Source organism: Crinia signifera, chromosome 19 (assembly GCF_055691185.1).
Source record: "Crinia signifera chromosome 19, ASM5569118v1, whole genome shotgun sequence".
Lineage (NCBI taxonomy): Eukaryota > Metazoa > Chordata > Amphibia > Anura > Myobatrachidae > Crinia > Crinia signifera.
The window spans coordinates 134,739,648-134,761,273 of NC_139226.1; the positions used below are offsets into that span (position 1 = coordinate 134,739,648).

Genomic DNA, 21,626 nt, shown 5'->3' on the forward strand with positions numbered 1-21,626 from the left:
CTGATCGCAGTACAAATTTGTTCTCAAAATGGGCAAAACCATGTGCACTGCAGGTGGGGCAGATGTAACATGTGCGGAGAGAGTTAGATTTGTGTGAGTTATTTTGTTTCTGTGCAGGGTAAATACTGGCAGCATTATTTTTACACTGCAATTTGGATTTCAGTTTCAATACACCCCACCCAAACTTAACTCTTTCTGCACATGTTACATCTGCCCCACCTGCAGTTCACATGATTTTGCCCACTTTGAGAACAAATTTGTACTGCGATCAGTTCTGAATAAGGGCTTATGACTGAGAGAAGAATATAAAGCAAGTTCAACTAGTTCAATTCAGCATATATATCTACACATGTAAATAGATGTATGTGTATATATGTAGTGTATTAAATTTAGACAAACAAATGGGTGTATAATTCTCTGCAAAATCACAGTTCTTAGTTCCAATCTTGCTTACTAGTAAGGAGTCCCGAGTGATCTCAAGAACATCTTTCTTGGCTTTAGTCAAAAACCATTCAGGATAACCCAACTCTCTAAATGCAACTGTAAGCTCATAAGCCTGTTTGACAAAATCTGATTCTTTCAAACAGTTTTGTCGGATCCTCAAATATTGGCTCTTGGGTATACTCTTAACCCAAGGCTGGTGGTGATTACTCTCGAAGTTCAGAAAATTATGACAATCTACCTCTTTCCGATACGTTGACGTATGTATAATACCCTCTCCGGCCGAGAGAGTGACATCCAGATAGGTAATCTCAGAGGTGTGTATAGTGCTGGTGAATTTCAATCCAAAAGTATTATTAAGATGTGAAACAAAATATTGCGCAGCAGTGATGTCCCCGTCCCAAACAAAAAATAAATCATCTATGTACTCCCCATAGAACACCAAGTTCGCCCCATATGGGCTGCCCCAAATATACTCTTCTTCGAAATGACCCATATAAAGGTTGGCAAAGCTGGGGGCAAACTTGGTGCCCATGGAGGTACCCAGGATCTGTAAATAAATTAACCCATTAAATGTGAAATAATTATGTGATAAAATAAAGTGCACTGAGTTAATTAGAATTTTGCACTTCGCGTCACTGAGGCCCTCATCAAGATCTAGATAATGTTTAAGTACTTTAATACTCCCTTGATGAGGACTATTGCTATACAGTGATTCAACATCGCATGTCAAAAACAGAAAATTAGAGCTCCAATTAACAGTTCTGATGTATTTGAGAAATGGTGTAGTATCTTTAATATAGGACATCAGTGACACCACTACTCCTTGTAAATGTGCATCTACATAAGCTGATAAATTAGATGTAAGGGACCCAACACTAGAAATAATAGGACGTCCAGGTGGTAAAGTGACTGATTTAAAAATGTTTGGTAAATGGTAATATGTGGGAGTGACAGGAAATGGGCTGTGTAAAAAAGTGTAATCTTTCTTGGATATCACTCTCTAGGCCAAAGCCTCATCTAACAGAATTTTCAGCTTTTTGGAATATGGGAAAGTGGGGTCCTGTTGCAGAATTGTATAGAATTTTTGATTATTCAGTTGGCGAACATAGTCAATCTTGTTTTGAATAACATTACCTCCCCCCCGTATCCGCTGTTTTAATAATAATGGAGTTCTCCATCATTAATATTCTTAGAAAAATTATCTCATTAGGGTGAAGGATGTCATTCTTTGATTTAACCTTTGTATCATTTGCTTTCTCACATAGAAGTTTAAAGTCTTGTAGGGTTAAATAATAGAAAGCTTCAATACTGCCATCTTTTTGTTGTATCGGATAAAATTCTGATCTCTTTTTGATCCTGATTTTCAGCTGTAATATCATAAACAGGGACAGTGGAGATGGCACTCACATAGCTCTCACTTTGTAATTTCTCTAAAATAGAAAAAAGATAATATAGAAAAGTACCCAAACTACAGGAGCACATGCAGGAAAAAAATATTTTAAGATTTAAAGTGACATATCTATGTATGCACCTTTTACAGATTAATTATAATGCGGCTAATGTGATCATATAGTCCATTATATAGTATATGCTTTCCTTTTATTTTTAAAGGGGCTAGGGGAGGAAGCCGCCGATTAGTACTAATGGCGGAGAAACGCTTTTTTGAGCTCTACAACACCAGTGCCTGTCAGGCACAATTAGCGCCTTGGTCCATTACATCGTGGCAGCAACACGGAGATCGTGTCCAGTTACATTGGCTTGAGGAGACCACACATACCCTTTCACAGCTGCAGGAGACCATTGGTTGGGCAGGACTTGTAACTATCACGGATCATATATTGCTTGACTAAAGGAACTGTCGCATCACTATATGAAAGTATATTCAATCTTGAGCCCACACTAAGCCTCACTAAATATATTAATAGCCAGCAGTTCATGTTGTATGTTGTCTGTCTTGTATGTGTTTTTATTATTATTGTTGTTGTGAAGTGCACTTCCATATTATGTACAGTACTAGCATTTTAATAAATGTATTGAATTTTATTATATTTGAATGCTTAATCATTTTGTCCTGACAAGACTGCGCTTCTTAAAGCCTATATGGGCCAAAGTCACTTTCATCTCTTTTTATATACAGCAGTGATGACATATAAATAAGATAGAAGTAAAATTATGTTAAGTAAGTAAGTACTAATTTTTAGTTGTTTAGAATGTATAGTGACCGTCTAATTAAGAAAGTTAATACATCCCAAAATGAAAATGAGGCTTAGCTATATAACTATAAGCTGTAGCTCCAGCAGGAAGTAAAATAAAATTGAGGCTTGGAAAGGCATCTACGGCATATGCGCTGAATAAATAGAGTGAATTATATGGAGACAATCATATACGCCCATGGGGGCGGGCCACGTTTTTAAAACAGAGAACGGGATACAGTCATCCTGTATCTGAGGAATCCATCGAGTGATGTAAAGGTGGGGAAACGCGTCATACAGCTTTCACTATCACCCGCACACCTTGCCGCCGACTTAGAGAAGCTGAAGTCCAGGCTGTGAATTCCAGACAAGACAGCAGCTGGGAAACAGCCTGTGGATGCGCCTACAGCTCCCAGCATGTGGATCTTATAAAACTTCCAGAGGAGACAAGGAACAGAGCATACATGTAGCTCATATATTATTTGCTTGTGGTCTTATTGCATTGACTTTTACTAAAAACTTTATCTCCAAAAGCTTACTAACAAAGTATTACAATGAAGATGTTTTACAACTATTGTGGCTATTAACATTGCCATTTGCAGAGCTTTGTGCTTGCTTGCTTCAAGTTTCTTTAAAGGCCTATAAGATCTTGGATTGTTGCCATTTAAAAAGGAACATTTAACATCTATTTCCATTTAATTCAACTAATAACAACTTGGCTACATAATTACCATTGTTTACAGCTCTACTAACAAAATCAATTAAGGATATATTGCCATTAAAATGGAACTGTTGAAAGCTAGCATTTAAATAAGAGTACAGTCAATTCGTATCTATTTTTATATATTTTATAATTTTATTTGTATTGTATTGTTTTAATCTACCGGCCGGTGGAGAAAATATTATCTATTTTGAAGTAATTCAATTCAAAATTCTGCTAGGATATGAGCACAACTGTATTTAATATGATTTTAAGAAATGTAATCATGTACCTCACTTCAGAATCTGAGAGGCTCTTTTAGAGGTAATCTAATATAAAAGTTATGTTTTAAAACTCATTTCACCATTATACTGATAAGAAGCATTTGACAATGATGATACAATAATATAATTATTATTATTATTCTAAATATAATTCCACCCATGAAAGGTATCAGGTGAGGCAACAATCTTGAATGCACTACATAGGATTACCCTGTAAGTGGGGTACTAATATAACAGTCAGGCCCCTATACATCTACAATGGGGTATTAATATAACAGTCAGGCCCATGTATTTTCAATCCCATCCACATGTATACCATGTGTGGCAGCCAAAACCCTGCACTGCTAGTACACCCCAAGGTGGTGGTCAGCTATCCTTGCTCTATAAGCATAAGCTAACGCAGAGGGGATTCTGGTTGCCTGGAAACCCCCCTCCTCTTGGCAAGTGCCTTAAATTTTTGACAATAATGCTGGTATATAATATGATCAATAGAGCTGCCACCAGACCATGCAGTGTAAAGGACAGAGCAGAGCTGCTGTATGTGCCTAGTGTACCAGCTTCTTCTACCACATTTACTGTATGTGTGGATCTGAGCCCTCAAACATTGCAATGGACAAGAGAGCAGCTGCCAGGAGAAAGAGACAGGAGCCTTACTATGAGGTGGGAGATTGTGAACTTAGACAGTGCAGTACTGGTACTAATATGTTTGTGTATTTATTTATTATATGTTTAACCTTTTCCTGACCACTTATCTAAATATGTTTAATACAGCCTATACTATAGACCATATGTACTTTTACATATTAAGACTGTATTCCATACAGTATCCAGTGTATAAAAAGACCAATTTTTGGGGCTGTTACCGCTCTCCCAGACTCCTGTACTTACTCCAATGCGCTGCAGAGTGGGAGATTTTGGATTATATTTGGAAACTCCCCTCTAAAAATCCTGTGTTTGCCACTGATAAGGATAGATCAAATACGTTGCAACCTACCCATTGAGAAACCATTCCAACCATATATGAGGCTGCGGCAGGGGTTGCACATACAGTAGCAGAGGTTTAGCATAAAGTGGCATTTACAGGAAGGAAGTATAAGAAAAAAGCTAATCACAGAGGCATAAAAGGCAGTATTAAAGCAGTAACTATATGTAGGGCTCCATCGATCCCTCAAAAGACTTCCTCCCGCAAAAAAAGGTCACCGGTCAAGTACACTCATTTGCAGTAATTCCCTGCCTTAGTTCAGAACTTAATATCACCTATATAAAATACTGTGTAGTCAAGTACCTATAAGTTACAAAACTGGGCTATAATTAAAGATTAACTAGAATCCAGACAATTGCCACCACCTACATCCTATATATTCCCCTTGACAGCTGTAAGGACCATCATTTGTTTATAATCTGTGAGATCACTCTCTACCTTTCTATCAAGTAACTCACAGGAGCTAATTACAAATCCTTCATCGGTGAGGGTCTTTCGCACAAAACTTTCATCATAATTAAATACATGTAGTCTATGGTTACCAGCAGTGTAATATGTGGCATTTATGGTACCAATTACAATAAGGAATCCCCCAGGTTTAAGCAGCTTTGACATCTTCCTCAGGTTTCTGATGTAATCTTGTTGGTTCTGACTAACCACATCCAGTAGCCATGCAGTCACTAGACAGTCGGCTTGTGGTAACACCACAGAATCCGTGACATTCTCTTTGCTGAAGTCACATTTCACAATGCGTGTTATTGTTTCCTTTAACTTTTCTTCCTTTAATGGTTCTTCAACACTAAAAAAAAAAAAACATTACTGTAATAACACAATATATGCAAGTATCCTTGCATAATTTTTATACCTTTGCCACAAAAGAAATCATCTCAGGGGGACTTACTTGTACGTATCAATTACTTTTGTGAAGCAGTAGAGTGTTTTCTGCCTTATTAGGTGTTCTTTATGTGTAAGGAATGTCACTTATTCTAAACTGGTCCTGAGAAGCTTGTTTGCGAAGCGTACGCAGACCATTGTACCCACAGTGTGTGCATCCCCCCTGCTCCCCTCCCCCCATGAATGTATTTTGATTTCTGTTTAGCTTAAAACGGCAGCGCTACCCACGGACGCCAGTCGACACTGGGCCCGTGTTGACAGAGCAGCGGTGTGTGGCGCCTATCACCCTCTGATATCTGGTGCCCTTAGCGGCAAGATGTCGGAGGTGTTATACGTGTACACCACGATCCCTGCTTAACACTGCATAGCGGTCGCGGCTGACGATCTCCCACTGAGCGGCAGGTGATCAGCATCGGAAACACAGTCCATATGCTGCACCTGACTGACTCGGGGAAGTATTTATACACTGGGATTTTTTTGTCAGAGAGAGACTGACAAAGAAAGAAAAAACGCTTTGTGGGCGCACTCCTTTTTTAGTTTAGATACAGTGAATGGTAGTTTTTTTTAAAACGTAACTTTTATTAAAGACTCTTTGTTAAGATAAGTGGCACATTATGATGGGAAAAAAATGAATTTTTTGAAAAAAATATAATTTAGAATGTAGTGTGAACCTTGAATTGTGATTATCAAGGAATATTGAATCACACGTTAATTTATCATTCATGCACTGATTGGTCAAAGGTACGGTTTACCAGTGATCATAGGCAGATAAATGATTCAGTTCCCTATAAGAATAATATAAAATCTTGTGCTGGGATTGCACACTGGGTATACCACAAATGGTTTACCAAACAGTAAAGGCCTCAGAAAAATGATTTGTATATAATATATAGGGACTCTCTCTGGCAGTCATATACACAGAAAATGGATTTGAAGTAACGATTCACCTCCCTTGTGTTTGTATTGCCACACCTGGTCTTCCCCAGGGGTCTCCCACCTGGGTACTGTCCTGGCCCTCCACTGCTTGGCTTCCAAGTTCGGGGAGGGTTTGGGCAGTCCAGTGGGGTATGGTGGCAATATAGTGGGTTAATTTGGTGCACTTCAATCAATTATAACTGTTTGACTACAGATAGATATGGCGAATCACTTGTGACCCATGGGATTGGGGAAGGCAGACTAGGAAAAAAGGGGGAAGGGGAGAAAAAATTATTTTATATGCACTGCTGCACGGCAGAGTACAGGTGCTTACTCAAATGTATGACTGACACAGGTATGGTCTATACAATACATTCAAGGGTTCTCGGAACCGTATAAGTGTGGTTGGAAATATTATATAAAAATTATCATATATGGTGGATTTAATATGCTGGGTGACACTTGGCTCCTGTAGCACCAGACAGGTAATTACTGCTGTGGGGCAGAATGATGATGTTTGTTCTATTATATGATTGGGAAAAACATATAATCGACACAGGCTGAGATGTTGACACCGGGAGACAATCTGTGGGTATGAAGTTGGTGAATTAGTCAATTGATTGCTCCTGGGTGTTAGAAAGACAATTATCCAGTGTAGTAACTTTTGAGTTAACTTGCTACCGGCAGATGAAACAATAATTAAGGCAGAAAGTGCATTGGCTTGGTTTTGTTTTGTTTGACACACTGTTGCTAAATTGCTGAAAAAAAAAAGTGCTGTATCAATTAGGATACAACAGTGGATACGAATACAAAGTTGCTCGTTGGCTACAAGTTGGATGGTATAGAGCTGACTTGTAACACTGTGGATTGAAGTAATCAGCGCTGTGTCACACTAAGAGATGGACAATCAGCGCTGTGTATACTGGTTGACACGGCTGGTGTGGACACAGATGTTTATAGTGTCACACTAGTGTTACCAACTGGTTGAGGCACAAGTATGCATGAACCCAAATAATTGAAGAAAGAAATTGAATGAATAAGGTAAAGAAAAGCGCTACGGTGGGAGCACAGCCCAACTGCCAAATTAGCAGTGGGGGATGTGTCCGTGTACCTGCTGCCGCTGCCTGTGTTAGCGGCTGATGGGGATAGGTAGTTTACCACGCGATTCCGGGGTGATCAGAAATCGGAGCGGTGGGTGCCGCCCGTCTGCGTTGTGAACTGCCTGTGCTGATGCGGAGTGGCGGGAGCTGGACCCGCTGTTGTCAGGTGCCAAGACGCCGGCCGGCTGTCCGGGGATGGATGAGGCGGCGGTGGTGATGAGGTTGCTGCCGATGCGTGTCAGAGGAGTGAGACTGACGGGAAACTGACTGCTGGACACGTGTTTCGCCTATGGGGCTTCTTCCTGCAGTGCCATTTTGGATGAGGGCACATGCCCTGACTTAATTCTCTCCTGTAATGATTGACAGGTATTTTGGCCAATCAAATGTGTGTGGTTGATTACTTGCGTGATTACTAGCATGGGTTTGTTGTGCTTTGATTTGGTGCTAGTAAATTAAGGTTTGATATCACGGAGTGCATCGGGTATCATTCCCAATTGTCATATCTTCAAACCGTCGATTGTCCCAAGTCCAATAAGAGATTTATATACAATTATTTATTTTCATTATTTTCACCTTTTTTGATTTTTTTCCTTTTTAATTTTTTGAATATTTTTTGTGTTTTATTGTTTTATTATTTTTGATTTTTTTAATTTTTTTATTGTTATTATTGTTGCGGCATTAGCTGTATTTGATGCTTGTATGGCCGCTGGTATAATCATGATGTTTAAGATGTCTTCATGGATTTTTGTATTCCTGGGAATTGGATAGTACTTGCCCCGGTCTGTATGAGTGTCGCTGGGGGGGCTAGGGTGACCTAACTTGAGAAGGTGCGTGGACTGGTGGTTTAAGTTACATAAGAATTGCCGATTTATGGCAGTAGTGCTTATTGTTACATGGGGTTGTCGAATAAAAGTGAAGGGGGAATTGAGGTGGGCGCATTTGATGCCATTAGAAGAGGGAGGAGTGAAAAAACTGGTGCTGGTGAACAATGGTTGCAAAATATAATATAAAAAGGTGCAAAAACAGGTGATAGTGACATAATAGGGGTAACACGGGATGTTATACCTCGATTGCCGGTGGCAATAGCGAGTTAACAGTGTTGAAAGATCACACATAGTTAAGGGTGATGAATTGGAGGTGAGTTCTACCTTAATGGAAATAATAGTGGAGAGAAATAAGGGTATTGTGATGGGTTAAAGTAAGGTCGATATTGAACCTTGATTGGTGAAGTCATTATGAAGGAATTATTGTGGAAAGTGATGATGTGTGCTAATAAGATAGCAGGGGTTTAAGTGATAGTGGTCCCGAGATTGATTGGTCTTGCACCAGTATAATTCAGTATATTCACTTAGATTGTGGTGATTTAAGAGTGTCCACGTTATTTTAGAAAAGCCCCATATTTTATGTCCTCATTCAGACCATTGGGGGTCAGAGAGCCCAGGTTGAAGATCCATTTACTCTCTTTTTGCAGGAGCATTTGGTTGAGATCCCCTCCCCGGAGGCCTAGTTGTACTTGTTCAAGGCCGTGGATTTGAAAACCTGTCGGTTTTCCAGCATGTTCTTTGAGAAAGTGTCTGGCTACAGTGGTCAATTTTTTCATTTTTGTGACATCAGCAGGTGCATTGCGGATGTTGCCTAAATGTTCCAGGGCTCGCAATTTGAGCATCCTAGAGGTCATGCCTATATACTTCATGTTACATTGGCAGGTTATGCAATAGATGACATTTTTGCTTCTGCAGTTGAAGAATTCTTTTATCATGATGGTATTGTTGTACTTGTCTTTTATTGTGGTGGTTTTATTGATGTACGGACAGATTTTGCAGCCGCCACATGGGTGGGTACCTTTAAGAAGTGAGGATTTGGATGTTGTACTGGAGAAATGACTGTGTACCAGTTGGTCTTTTAAACTTGGTGCACGTCTCCAACACATGTCTACCTGTGGTCTTATTTTTGTGGCGAGATCACTGTCACTAAGAATAATGGGCCAGTGATTTTGTACAATGGTCTTAATTTCTCGCCATTCTGAGCAGTAGTTACCAACGAATCGAATAATGTTGTCCGTTGGTTTAACAGTGGCTCTTTTGTCTTGAAACAGAATTTTGGATCGGTTCGTAGTAGTCACCATTTTTTCTGCTTTTTTGATAGATCGGTTGGAGTAGCCTCTTTCTTTAAGTCTCATTGTGAGGTCTTTACAGTTGGATTTAAAGGTTTCATCGTTCGAACAGTTCCTCCGGAGTCTTAAGAATTCTCCTTTTGGTATATTTGCGACTGTAGGTGGAAAATGCGCGCTTGTTTGGTGGAGGAGACTGTTCGTGGCGGTTGATTTTCGAAAGAGCTCTGTTTCAATGGCGTTTTGGGTTCCTCTATAGATTTTGAGATCTAGAAATGAGATGCTGTTGCGGTCATAGGTGTACGTCAGTTTGAGGTTTAGAGTATTGGTGTTCAGGTGGTTTACAAATTCCTTAAGTTGTTGTTCATCACCTCGCCATATCATAAAGACGTCGTCTATATAGCGCATCCATGTTGTTATATGATTGTCATAAGTATGATTGGCTTCATTAAATACTACCTCACGCTCCCACCACCCAAGGAAGAGGTTGGCATACGTGGGGGCACATGCTGCCCCCATTGCCGTGCCCCTCCCTTGGATGTAGTAGCGGTTGTTAAAGGTGAAGTAGTTTTTGTGAAGGACAAACTTTAGTAGGTCCAATAAAAATAACTGAAAGTCACCGATGATGTTCATTTCAAGAAAATATTTGACCGCCTTCATGCCTAGATCATGTCTGATGCAGGTATATAATGCTTCCACGTCCATGCTGACAAGTATCTCATTTTCCTCTAGGTAGACATCATTTAATTTTTTCAAAACATCCGCGGTGTCCTGGGTGTAGGAAGGCAATGCCGTGACATGTTGTCGAAGATGTGTGTCCAGAAATACACAGGCTTTCTCTATCAGGGCCTCGGGGAAGTAGTCTGAACCGGTACACATCCCTCGCCCACAAATTGGGGCTGTGGAACAGTACACACCGCCAGATATTGTACCAATCCATTGTGCCTGCTCACGTCACTGCAAACCCCTCATTAAATCTCTACTGATGATAAACCACAAATCATTATTGTTCATGAGGAGGCTGCAGCCAAAATACACATATATATATATATATATATATATATATATATATATATATATATGTGTTTTAGAGACTTTGAGTAGCGTGTGCTGTTTAAGAAGAACCAACTTATTTCAGGGAGATAGTGCAGCGGGGGAACCCCTGTGTAAGGATCAAGTATCCTTTTTAATACGTTTGTCCGTGTCAATTTGTGTATATTTTATGTCAATATTTCGCAACATTTTATAAAGAAATCAATAAAGGTTACATTTTATGTGAAATTCACCTCCTGTGCACCACACAGTGACACACTTTCCTTTTTTCTCTTCAATATTCTGAATTGTGACAGATCACTTATTCTGAATTGTGACAGATCACTTATTCTGAATTGTGACAGAAGATGTCCTCATTCGTGTAGCATTCGTACATCATGTAGCTCACCTGACCCTAACCTAAGCTAGGCAAGATACTGGCTGTTGACCCCTAGCATCACTGCTAATTGCATTTCATATCTTTAAAACAGATAGTGCACAAAAGTGGCGTGGTCTTGGGGGGGGGGGGGGGCTTCGGCCACAATAGTAGCTGTTCCCGGGGTTCTACAGGGGGAATCTGGGTAGCATACCAGTAATCGGGATGCTGGCAACCAAAATACCGATGCAGGTTAGAAGTGCGGTTCCAGGCTCTCTAGGCCATACTTTTGGGAGTGATTTTAGCAGTGAACCACCACAACATTACTCCCAAGGGGCTGCAACAGCAAGAGGAATTCTTGCACATGGCAGAATGGATTTCCTCCATTAAAGACAGTGAAGCAGCACCATTATATACAATAAGACCTGGTCAGGTAACACATTCCTGAATTTGGACATTTCATATATATATTTATGCCAGGCAAGTGATTAATATGTGTATTGCACAGTGTAGACCTCATGATGACACAACTGTATATGCACAATTACAATTGTAGAATCTGGAGGAATTATGGCCACAACATGGGAAATATGCACTACTATCATCTCCAACAAACCTGTAACTATTTTCTTTAATGCAAAGTTATTAGCATCATTTCAACTCATCCTTTATGTTCTCACATGATTAGAATCATATATTACCTGACACCTGCCAGCTCGGTAATGATCTTAGATGCATGAGTCCAATCGAACGCCCCAGTGCGGGTGTCCACCCATTTGTTGAGTTCCATAATGCAGGATTCTGATAGTTTCAGTATTGTGATCTCTTTAAAATATTCACAGACACCAAAAAGATGGTGAACGAAGGATCCCATACTGATGTCAATCAAAGTTTCTCCTTTAATTTGGCCTGTGGGGAAAGACTCATATAAAAAAATGTAACATTCTATATAGTTATAGTGAATCAACGGCAAAGAAAGATAATGTGTGTCCCAGCATTGGGAATTCATGATGTATGTTTCGTGGTATATAATACCTTCCTCAATAGCTGTGAAGTAAAAAAGTACCGGCAAGCTGGGAGTCATGGATGGCAGTGCTGGGAAGCAGGATGGTTAGAAGGATGGAGTAGTCTTTAAACTAGACCTAAGGGGGTGGAGATACAGAAAGAATTTCTGGGCTAAAAAGACAGAATAGTGAGGAGCAGGTAAGCAAGAGAAGGGAAGGTGGAGAACAGTGGTGCAAGTATGGCGGTACGGGGTGGTACGGCGTACCGCTAAAACATATGGTGCCGGTACCCCGTACCGCCATAACAAATGACCTGACACTCACTGTGGAGGCACGGACAGCCGTCCGGTTTCCCCAATGGCTGCAGTCTCTGTGGGGGGTCGTGGAAGGAGGGATCCAAGGGGTCTGTACCGTCCACGGAAGGCTGTGCTGACAGCGGGGGTCCCAGACAGGTGAGCGGCAGCAGACTGGAGGATTTCTGGCATCGGCAGGTCACGTCTGCGGCCACTCCCAGAGGTCAGCGGCGGCTATGAGAGCTACTTGAGTCCCCGGCCTGGAGGCAGCAATCCACGGGACCTTTAAAAATTGCAGCCTGTACCCAGCACTCCAGGGGGGATGCGGAGGAAGCTTAAGGGAGGAGCTGTGCTGCACGGAGGAGCTCTAATCGGGGAGGCCCTGACCGGGGACCCGTTGCACCGGCTGCTGCTGCTGGAAAGGCCCTGCAGCAGGTAATGGCCCGGTCACTTAGGGGGGTTATAGACAGAGATGGGACATGCTGGGATCTGTAGTTCCACAGGGGACCCTAGGAGATTCCACATCCTGACATGCTGTCAGGATGTGGAATCTCCTAGGGTCCCCTGTGGAACTACAGATCCCAGCATGTCCTGTCAGTGATGCCTGGCTTCATCTGGCATTTGCATGCAAGCACTGGCAGAGCATGCAACCCTTGGCAGAGAGCATACAGCCCCTGGGCCCTGGCATACAGCATGCAAACCCTGGCAGAGAACATGCAGGCCCTGGCATACAGCATGCAACCCCTGGCACAGAGAATGCAACCCCTGGCAGAGAACATGCAACCCCTGGGCTCTGGCAGAAAGCATGAAACCCGTGGCGGACAGCATGCAACCCCTGGTGGAGAGCATGAAACATTGAAACCCCTGGCATTGAGCATGAAACCCATAGCAACGAGCATGTAAGTAAGCGGCACTTATGTGGCATATTATGTAATGAGCATTACAGCGTGTGGTATTATATGTAATGGGCATTACAGTGCGTGGCATAATGTGTAATGGGCATTACGGTGTTTGGTATATAACGTGTAATGGGCATTACAGTGTGTGGTATTATATGTAATAGGTATTACGATGTGTGGCATGTGTAATGGACATTACCATGTGTGGCATAATGTGTAATGGGCATTATGGCATGGGTAATATGTATTGGGTGTGTGACATGTAACAGGCAGTACTGCGTAGATTTTTGTCGTGGGCCTTCGGCGTGCAATATCCCTATTTATAGTTTGTCTGGTTCCTACACTTTGATCCTGGCTCCTACATTTTTGTGCAGGATGCAATGCACAAGGCCAAACAGAAATGTCATTGTGTTCTAAAGTTTTGTCATGTAGCCATTCCCCCTAGTGTCATATGACCATGCCCCTGACCACGCCCATTTTCGCGCGCGCCACAGTACCACTAAGACATTTTCTCTACTTGCACCACTGGTGGAGAATGAGGGTCAGGGAGAAAAACTAGAATTAGTAAAAAAATCAGTAGCACATCAAGAACATAAACAAACCTTGAAAAGTGAAAAAAGAGAAAGTAAACTGAAATACTTGCTGGCCAATGCAAGATGCTTGGCAGGCAACATTGGGGAACTAGAAATTCTGGGCACAAGGGATGGCTATGATATACTGTAATTGGTTTAACAAAAACATGTTGGAATGAGTCACACGACTGGGCTCTAAACATGGAGGGATATACCCTTTTCAGAAAAGACAGGAGAAAAAAAAGAAGGGGATGTGCCTTTATGTACGAACAAACTTAAAACCGTGTGTAAATGAAATGGGCTCATGGATAATGGAGGATAATACTGTGTGGGCAGAAAATAACAAATATATCAAATACACTTTTAATAGGGGTATGTTGAAGACCCTCTAACATTAATTAAACTGATGAGGTACTACTTTTAGACAAAATAAAAAAAATCTTTACAGACATCGACTGAACAAACGAGACTAGTACGTCAGCTAAAAGAGGTGGTTTCCTAAACTTACGTAAGGATCAGTATATTACGCAATCAATAGAATCACCTACTCCTAACGGAGCATTATTAGATTTAGTGTTAACAAATATTTTAAATTTGGTGGAAGGTGTCCACGGCTGAGCAGGATTGAAGGAGTGTGAGGCAGGAGCTCCCTGGGTGTATCCGGGAGGGAGCTGACAGGTGCGGCTGGCTGTTGTCACAAGCAGGAATGTGGCATTGGTGGTCAGCGGGACAGAGTATCCTAGGATGTAGCAGATGGTGGGACCCCTTGTATATCGCCATGCCTCCGCTTTCACATAGCGGCAGTGGGCAGTAGACAGCATGTGCGGTGACCAACAGTGCCGGGATTTAGTGCCGCTAATGGAGTAGAGAAGTGTGCAGTAAGGTGAGCTGGGAGGCTGTGTGTGCCCCAGCTTGAAGGTCTGCGTCCATGTCGGACAGTTTGTTAGCACAGAGGTGATTGATGTGGGGTGCCCTGAGCCTGCAACCATGGAGCCAAGTCGGCAGATATAACTCCACAGAGGGTATTCTTCATTAATATATTGACCCAGATGGGTATATCCCAGTGGTTACACATCTGATAGTAGCTGATTAATAACAGATATCAATCTCTCTGCATACTTTGCTCACTTGACCAGCGATACGGGCAAAACGGGGAATGCAGCTGCAGCCAAGCGTTTAGAGAAATATGCCAGATCCAAAATGGGTAATACAATCTCACAATCTGCACTTACCACCCCTCAAACTACCCCATCAAAAGGGAATAATCCCACTGCCACTCACATTGTAGCAGATTTTGGAGGCCATTGGTAACTGTGCTAAACAGCTGTTGACCGAAAAAATAAATGATGTACAGGCTGACATTTCCATGATAAAACAGGATGTAAAAACAGTAAAAGAAAGGATGAAGGAGGTGGAAAGTCGAGTCTCTATGTTGGAAGATTCCAATATTAAATTGACAAGTTCAGGATATGGAAAATAAAATGGTAAACGTCAAAAGGCAGATTAAGCAGAAACAACGTACGGCTGGTGGGACTACCTGAAAGAGCAGAAGGGCCTGACGTTTCTAAATTTGTGGAGAAGCTGTTGTGTGACAACTATGAGGCTAAAACTTTTTCAGGGCAATTTGCAGTTGAAAGGGCGCATAGGGTACCCTCTAGGCCAGTGGTGCGCAACAGTTGCCCGCGGGCCACATGCGGCCCGTGAAACGCTCATGACTGGCCCGCCGATCAAACCTATAGTGCAATGACAAGCGGCCTGACTTGCTGAGCCACTTGTCATTGCGGTACAGCAGTGCCAACCTGTGCTGCTGTGGCCACCGCTGAGGAGGAGAGCCAGGGTATTTCCTCTCTCCTCCTATTCTGTGATGTGAGTGACACGCTGGGCCTGGTAGGCAGATGGGGCGGGGCGGAGCCAAAGACCCAGTCCAGTGAGACGCTGGCTATTTGCAAGGCAGTGCTGTTCTTCCTTGATTGACGGTCGTGTGTAGGCTCCGCCCCCCCCCACACTGCGCAGCATACATGGAAGGGGAACCACCATGCATCTGCCACAGAGGAAGCCAAGAGCCGGCGGGCAGAGGAGGGAGGTTGAGCCAGGCTGCGGCAGCAGTGCAGGAAAACAGGGTAGAGATGGGTGGCCTGGAGCCGTGGCAGTGCAGCACGCATGGACCTGCACTCGGAGGCCAGCAAAACTTCAAAGGCACAGATGCCACACAGGTCATTAATATATTTCTGCTGTTCGCAGACTGTGGTGTCCTATGTTATTATCAGTGGCGGAACTACGGAGGGTGCAGGGGGTGCAGCTGCTATGGGGCCCGGCGGCTGACGGGGCCTGATGGACAGCAAGCACTCCCCTGCACCCTCTCAAGGGAGCCGCTGGCGCTGCCGCCTGTATTAGGCTGAACTGAATGGAGAGAGTAAGGAGCTGGGCGGGCGGACAGGATCGCGCTGTTCCAGGCGGGCAGACGGGCACATAAGCTTGGAAGGGGGACTGAGAGGGAGGAGCTGCCGCCAATATCCGCCCCGCCGCCTAAACCCACTGTGGTCGCCGCTGCCATCCAACCCTCCTCATGCTCCCCACTAGTGACAGGGGCAGGAATCCGGCGTGAACAATGATTGAAAGATCCTAAGCTGAATGAGACCACCAGACCGCTGCTACTTCCGCTCCCTAGGACTGCCTGTTAACTAATCACTGCTCGCAGATCGGCAGTCGCTCGCTCCTTATTGGCTGCCGGCCTGTGAGCAGTGATTTGATTCAGGAGAGCGGCACCTTCAAAATGTCGCTGCGCTCAGTGCGCTGTCTCTACAAATGTGGCTGCCAGTCCCCGATCTGCTCGAGTGTCTCAGTCCTAGGAGCTGCAGTGGCAGTGGTCTCCTGCAGCTCAGTAGCTTTATATTTGGGTGCACAATCTCCTGCCGTGCCCTCTGTCTTTGGGCCTGAGGCACTAGTCCTATTTATCCACCTCCTGATGGTGGCTCTGCAGCATCATGCCCGCCTGCCCCCCACTCCAGCAGTAAGGTGATGGTGCACAGGCACATAAGAGGAGCCGCGGTGCCTGAGGAGCAGCATGGGACAGAAGAAAGAACGTTGGTAAGTTTGTAATTGTCGCATAATGTGTAATGGGCTTTGCGGTGTGTCCGATAATGTGTAATGTGTGTTACGGTGTGTTACATAATGTGTAATGGGCTTTGCGGTGTGTCCGATAATGTGTAATGGGCATTGCGGTGTGTCCGATAATGTGTAATGGGCATTGCGGTGTGTCTGATAATGTGTAATGGTCATTGCGGTGTGTCCGATAATGTGTAATGGGCATTGCGGTGTGTCCGATAATGTGTAATGGGCATTGCGGTGTGTCCGATAATGTATAATGGGCTTTGCGGTGTGTCCGATAATGTGTAATGGGCTTTGCGGTGTGTCCGATAATGTGTAATGGGCTTTGCGGTGTGTCCGATAATGTGTAATGGGCTTTGCGGTGTGTTACATAATGTGTAATGGGCTTTGCGGTGTGTTACATAATGTGTAATGGGATTTGCGGAGTGTTACATAATGTGTAATGGGCTTTGCGTTGTGTTACATAATGTGTAATGGGCTTTGCGGTGTGTTAAATAATGTGTAATGGGCTTTGCGGTGTGTCCGATAATGTGTAATGGGCTTTGCGGTGTGTTACATAATGTGTAATGGGCTTTGCGGTGTGTCCGATAATGTGTAATGGGCTTTGCGGTGTGTCCGATAATGTGTAATGGGCTTTGCAGTGTGTCACATATGTAATGTGTAATGGGCTTTGCGGTGTGTTACATAATGTGTAATGGGCTTTGCGGTGTGTTACATAATGTGTAATGGGCTTTGCGGTGTGTTACAAAATGTGTAATGGGCTTTGCGGTGTGTCACATACGTAATGTGTAATGGGCTTTGCGATGTGTCGCATAATGTGTAATGGGCTTTTCAGTATGTCACATAATGTGTAATGGGCTTTGCGGTGTGTCACATACGTAATGTGTAATGACATTGCGGTGTGTCACATACATAATGTGTAATGGGCTTTGCGGTGTGTCGTATAATGTGTAATGGGCTTTGCGGTGTGTCGCATAATGTGTAATGGGCATCGCGGTGTGTCACATAATGTGTAATGGGCATCGCAGTGTGTCACATAATGTGTAATGGGCATCGCGGTGTGTCACATAATGTGTAATGGGCATCGCGGTGTGTCACATAATGTGTATGGGGCATTACCCTTTGAACCAAGGCCACACTTTTTTTTTTTTTAGAATGTGTTTATTTTTAAAATATCTATTGGAGGGGCACATTTTTACTTTTCACAATAATGTTGGCCACACATGGTGCGATGCACACTGGTAGAGATCCGAGTTAGGGGGGCCCCATTATAAATTTTGCTATGGGGCCCACAAAGTTCTAGTTACGCCTCTGGTTATTATTATGCAGGGGGAGCAAGCCTGTGGTGTCCTGGTATTATTATTAACGGGAGGGCAGCCTGTGCTGTCCTGGTATTATTAAGGGGGGGGGGGGGGAGCAGCCAGTGTGTCCTCTTGTTATTATTATGCAGGGGAGCAGCCTGTGGGATCCTGTTATTAAATATGGGGAGCAGCCTATGGTGTCCTCCTGTTGTTATTATTATGCAGGATGAGCAGGTCTGTGGTGTCCTGGTATTTTACAGGGGGAGCAGCCTGTGGTGTCCTCCTGTTATTATTATGCAGGTAGAGCAGCCTGTGGTGTTCTGTTATTATACAGGGGGAGCAGCCTGTGATGTCTTGTTGTTGTTATTATTATAATACAAGGGGAGCAGCCTGTGGGGTTATTATACAGGGTGAGCTGCCTGTGGTGTCCTGTTCTTTTTATTATACATGGGGAGCAGCCTGGGGTGTCCTGTTATTCAGTGTGGCATAATGTGAATTTTGGCTCAATCTGTGCTGCATAATATGTAAGGGGCAACTATAAGGTGCCTATGTCACAGTCTCCCGGACCGCGGGAGTCTCTTACCGGGTCCGGGGACGTGGCTTCTGCGGGCAGCAGGCTGGGCGCTCCAGGCACTGGCTCAGGCAGCGCTTTGAGCAGACTGGGCGACGCCGGTCTGAGGCAGGCGGTGGGCGGCGGTGTAACGGGCGGCTGGTGTCTCTCCCTGCACAGGTCCCGGCAGCGTGTCTGCAGCTTCCGGGTACGTGGGCGCGCGCTCACTAGGGGCGCGCGCGCCGCACGTTCTAATGTTTAAAGGGACAGGCAGGAAATTGAACTGCCTAGTCCACAGTATAAAGGAAGTCTCTGGCAGGCAAATCACTGCCAGAGTATAGGCTCACACCTACTCCAGCGTTACTGTGCTTAGTTCTTGTCTCCAGTGCTACTGTTATTGATCCGGCTTGTTACTGACGATTCTCCCGCTTAACCCCTTGTACTCCACTTGTGACCTCTCCGTGTATGACCCCGGCTTGCTCCCGACTATCCCTCCGTCTCATCCCAGTGTACCGCAACCAGTGTCTCCCGTGTATGACCCGGCTTGTCTTGGACCTCCTTTGCCTCTCCCCTGGGCTCCTAACTGACCGCATAGATACTGACCCGGCTAGACGACCGCTTCTCCATATCAGCTACTCCCGGCCTTCAGCTCATAAAAGGGAAACCTAATCAGAGGACCGCGACCGACGTGTCGAGTGCCGCAGAAGCCCAAATCCCAATTGGAGGGGTCACTGGCAGAAAACCCTCGGCACGGTTAGACTCCGCACCTCTGCATTAGGTCTAGCCAATTCCCGAGCTGTATAGGCAGGTAGTCCAGTGCAACTTGTGACAGAATACTCTGGCCCATAAATATGGATCCAGCGGCCGGTCCGTCTCCAAAGGAGCTTCTGGAGCATCTGCTAACCAGGGTGAATAAGCAGGAACAGGATCAGGCACAGATCATGCAATGTCTACAGACCTTGATGCAGCGTATTGAAGCCCCCCCGGCTCCACCGCCTCCGGTACCACTTCCCCCGGTGGTCGCAGCAAGTGCCCCTTCACTTCGCATCCCGAACCCAGCCAAATTAGATGGGAATCCCAAGGAGTGTCGGGGATTTCTGAATCAGTGCCTTATTCAATTTGAAATACAGGCAGCATCCTTCCCGTCGGATAGAGCGAAGGTAGCCTACATGATTTCGCTACTCTCGGGTCAAGCCCTGTCCTGGGCCTCCCCACTCTGGGAGAAGGATCATGCGGTGATTAATAATATCACTGAATTCATCACTGAGTTCCGTAAAGTATTTGATGAACCGGGCCGGGTGACGTCCGCCGCTTCAGCCATTCTCCGGCTGAGACAAGGAACCCAGACTGTGGGACAATACACGGTTCAGTTCAGGACCCTCGCATCCGAGTTAGGGTGGAACGAGGAAGCTCTAATGGCCACCTTCACACAGGGGCTATCTGAGAAGATTAAGGATGAGTTGGCAGGTCGGGAGTCGTCGACTTCTTTGGATGACCTCATTTCCTTATGTACACGGGTGGATCTCCGTTACCAAGAGAGGGACAAGGAGAGGGAACAATCCCGGAAGTACAGTTTCAAGTTGGCACCCCGATTTATTCCTCCGACTAGCCCACCGTCGGCATCGGCTTCCGTGGCAAGTCAGCAATTGGAGGAACCCATGCAGATTGGGAAAGCTCGTCTTCCTTTCGCAGAAAGAGAGCGAAGATTTAAAAATCGACTGTGTCTATACTGCGGGGAGTCAGGTCATCTTCTATCTGCTTGTCCTAAGCGTCCGGGAAACGACAAGGCCTAACTGATTGTAAGGGGGTCAGGTTAGGCACACTATCTTACACCTCTTCTCAAGTGTCCGTAATTGGGTTCACCATCGATGTAACCCTAACTTATAGGAATTCTTCCTTGGTCTTCAAAGCGTTTGTCATGCTAGGGGTACCTTGTGGATCTGTCTGAGGCCTGGAGGTTGGGTGTTTGCGACTTGAAGGAGACTGGAGAACAGCAGGTTTGATATAACTCTTTATTGTAGCACCAACATGAGGAGGCAATACCATAAATGAAACTGCAGGCCGAAGAACCCAGTGGAATACCTGGGCAACAACTGAAAGTCCAGAATGATGGGACTAGGCCCAGAGTCTCTGTTGGCTTACTGGGGAAACTGGTGACTGGCTGCGGGTGCCGACAGCAGGGTGGAGCAGCGTCAGCAGGCACGGAAGACTGGCAGTAGGTGCGGATGCAGACAACAGGATGATGAAGCGTCAGCAGGCACGGGAGACTGGCAGTAGGTGCGGTTGCAGACAGCAGGATGGTGAAGCGTCAGCAGGCACGGGAGACTGGCAGTAGGTGCGGATGCAGACAGCAGGATGGTGAAGCGTCAGCAGGCACGGGCGACTGGCAGTAGGTGCGGATGCAGACGTGAAGATGTGACAACAGACACGCAAGGCTGGCAACAGGTGCAGCTGGACCACAGCAGACGTGAAGATGTGTCAACAGACACGCAGGGCTGGCAACAGGTGCAGCTGGTCGACAGCGGGAGTGGAGATGTGTCAACAGACACGCAGGACTGGCAACAGGTGCAGCTGGACCACAGCAGACGTGAAGATGTGTCAACAGACACGCAGGGCTGGCAACAGGTGCAGCTGGTCGACAGCGGGAGTGGAGATGTGTCAACAGACACGCAGGGCTGGCAGCAGGTGCAGCTGGTCGACAGCAGGAGTGGAGATGTGTCAACAGGCACGCAGGGCTGGCAGCAGGTGCAGCTGGTCGACAGCAGGAGTGGAGATGTGTCAACAGGCACGCAGGGCTGGCAGCAGGTGCAGCTGGTCGACAGCAGGAGTGGAGATGTGTCAACAGACACGCAGGGCTGGCAGCAGGTGCA

At 44.9% G+C, this 21,626-nt stretch overlaps 2 pseudogenes; both read right to left on the reverse strand.

The window, feature by feature from the left end:
* Positions 1-4,974: 4,974 nt before the first annotated feature.
* On the reverse strand, positions 4,975-12,027 carry LOC146042367 (nicotinamide N-methyltransferase-like; annotated as a pseudogene).
* LOC146044312 (5S ribosomal RNA) lies at positions 6,457-6,575 on the reverse strand (annotated as a pseudogene).
* Positions 12,028-21,626: the final 9,599 nt, after the last annotated feature.